Below are 3,394 nucleotides of genomic sequence, written 5' to 3'. Positions count from 1 at the left end.
CCTCCCCACTCTCACTGGAGGAGTTCTTCCCCTGGCAGCTAGGAGAGTCCCTAAGCTCCAGCAGCGCCTGTCCCTGACTGGTTTCACCAATGTCACTCAATGGAGCATACTTATTGGGATGCTCCAGCTCTGGATCGGCCTCCCTGGCCCTTGCCCCTCTACCCTTCCTGACTGTCACCCATCTACTATTTTCTAGTGCCTGCACCTCTTTGTCTCCACCCACCTCTGTGCTGGCCCCAGCCATTACCTGCTGGGTACATTTCCGGCTCTCCTTTAGTGTGGAGGGTCTTCCCAGTGCCGACAGCTGCTTCCCCAGATTCAGAACCTGGGCTTCCAGGGAAACAATGTGCTTACATTTTGCACAGCAGTAATCTCCCTCGATCAGATGATCAAGGAACGCATACATGCCGCAAGATGTACACCGAGTCGCCTCGCCACACCCGCCGGGCATCATACCTATTAATTTAATGAGGATTAGAGATTATACCCTGTCCAAATTTCCTAACCTCTAGCTTCCTGACACTACTACTCAACAAGACAATACACAGGTACTCAACAAGACAATACACAGGTACTCAACAAGACAATACACAGGTACTAGCTCCAATGAGTGCTAGTATGGCCCCTCCTTCAATTTAGCACAGCTCTGCGCTTAGGACTGCACAATCAAGAGAATTGGCCACAGACTGTCAGATAAATGTAAATTGCAGCAGCTGCTTAAAAAAACAACATCTAAAGTAAACAGTAAAACAAAAAATTGAAACATAAAGTCCCAAAGTCCAATGCAAAACTGTAGCAGCGCTACTTCCAAACTGGTGTTTGAAACACTTCTACAGTAGGTGAACCCGATTTTGTGTCAATCTCGCTCTCTTTCTCGGCGAGATTGAGCACCTACGAGCCCCATCGCGGGAGCCAGCGCCGAGCTGGCTTGCCGCGATGGAGACAGAGCCGTCATAGAAGCGACGGGAGATCCGACTTGGATTCCCGCCAATTCTACACGTGTGCGGCGTTTGTTATGAATCCTGAGGGGGAAGTCCCCGCCGGATTTTAAATAAAAATCCGGCATGGGTCCCCCCCTCAGGAGCATACCGGGCCCTTAGGTCTGTTATGGGTTGTAAGGAGAGCCCCCCTACGCCGAAAAAAACGGCGTAGGGGGTCCCCCTACAATCCATACCAGACCCGTATCCAAAGCACGCTACCCGGCCAGCCAGGAAGGGAGTGGGGACGAGCGAGCGCCCCCCCCCCTCCTGAGCCGTACCAGGCTGCATGCCCTCAACATGGGGGGGGGGGCTGGGTGCTCTGGGGCAGGGGGGCGCACTGCGGCCCCCCCACCTCAGAGCACCCTGTCCCCATGAGGACAGGGCCCCTTCCCGACAACCCTGGCCGTTGGTTGTTGGGGTATGCGGGCGGGAGGCTTATCGGAATCTGGGAGCCCCCTTTAATAAGGGGGCCCCCAGATACCGGCCCCCCACCTGCAAGAAAAGTGGTAAAAACACAAATAAACCACACAGGGTATTAAAATATTTTATTAGTCTGCTCCGGAGGCCGCCCCCTGTCTTCTTTATTAGCTCTTTTACCAGGGGGAGCTTCTTCTTTGACATCTTCGGGTGGGTGGGGGCCGCCGTCTGGTTCTCTTCCACCGCCGGGGGGGGGGTGGCTTTTAAAAAAGCCCCCACCCCCCCAGCGGGTTTCCTCCGGCGTCTTCGGCGGGGCTCTTCTTCTTCCGCTATCCCGACGGGTCTTCTCCGCTATCCGGGGGGGTCTCCTTCTATGTTCGCCGCTCTCCGCTGTTGACTCGTCGCACCCCGATTCTTCGTCTCGCAGTCCGGTCCCTTCTTCCGTGCTGTACGTCTTCTTCCATGCTGTGAGTTCTTCTTCCGTGCTGTGACGTCATGTTCTTCACTTCTCTTCTTCTCCCGATGTTGACACGCCGGTCCTTCTCGCTGAAATGACGGATGCGCGCCTTGTATCGGACCTATATAGGCCTCACAGTCCCATCATGCTCTGTACCTACCCATGTGATACCTACCCACGTGGGTAGGTATCACATGGGTAGGTACCAGAGCATGATGGGATTGTGAGGTCTATATAAATCCGATGCAAGCCGCGCACCCGTCATTGCAGCGAGGAAAGGCGACGTGTCAACATCGGGAGAAGAAGAGAAGTGAAGAACATGACGTCACAGCGCGGAAGAAGAACTCACAGCACGGAAGAAGACGTACAGCACGGAAGAAGGGACCGGACTGCGAGACGAAGAACCGGGGTGCGACGAGTCAACAGCGGAGAGCGGCGAACATAGAAGGAGACCCCCCCGGATAGCGGAGAAGACCCGTCGGGATAGCGGAAGAAGAAGAGCCCCGCCGAAGACGCCGGAGGAAACCCGCCGGGGGGGTGGGGGCTTTTTTAAAAGCCACCCCCCCCCCGGCGGTGGAAGAGAACCAGACGGTGGCCCCCACCCACCCGAAGACGTCAAAGAAGAAGCTCCCCCTGGTAAAAGAGCTAATAAAGAAGACAGGGGGCGGCCTCCGGAGCAGACTAATAAAATATTTTAATACCCTGTGTGGTTTATTTGTGTTTTTACCACTTTTCTTGCAGGTGAATGGGTAGGGGTACGATGTACCCCATACTCATTCACTTAGGGTGGGGGGCCGGTATCTGGGGGCCCCCTTATTAAACTTGGTAAGTTGTGTGTGATAGAGAAGTGTTGGAGGAGTAGTAGATAGTAGTTGTTGTTTGTTTGTGATAAGTGTATTTTTTGTTTGATTGTTTCTGCTAAGTTTATTTTTTTTTTTTTTCTGCTTGGATTTTGTGTTTGGTTTTTGTGTGTTTGTATTTGACTTTGTAGTAGCTGTCTGTGTGTATTTTTGTGTATTTGTTTGGTGTGTATTTTTGTGTGTTTGTCCTGTTTGTTTTCTTGTTGCTGTGTGGTGTTTGTGATGGCTCCCAAACGCAGGAAGCTGAATTTTTCCCATGTTGAAAAGCAAATCCTTGCCAGGTATATCATCCAATATGGAAGATATTTACATGGGCCTGATAGCCGGAACACCTCCCCGTCCCAAAGGAAGAGGATCTATGCCAAAATTACAGATCACATAAATGCGGCGGGGGGAGGGGAGACGAGGACCCCCGCTGGCATTAAGAAAAAGATCAATGATCTGAGGAGCGTGGTCCGCAAAAGGTGGCCAAGCTCACTGCGCATAGGAGGGGCACTGGAGGAGGGGGACCATGCCCCATCCGGCTGACTGAGGAGTAATGGGCAGTGGCCCGGTGTTTCGAGCCAGAGCAGGTGGTGGGCCTGCCTGGTTATCAGTCTGATGTTCCTGTGAGGCCAGGTAAGGTTTTTTTTTTTTATATTTGGTGATTAGCATGTGTGGGTGGGGGAAGGGAACATGTG

This window comes from Rana temporaria (assembly GCF_905171775.1).
Source record: "Rana temporaria chromosome 4 unlocalized genomic scaffold, aRanTem1.1 chr4b, whole genome shotgun sequence".
NCBI classification, from domain to species: Eukaryota; Metazoa; Chordata; class Amphibia; order Anura; family Ranidae; genus Rana; species Rana temporaria.
The sequence above is the reverse complement of the archived record's forward strand: the minus strand, read 5'-3'. Positions refer to the sequence as shown.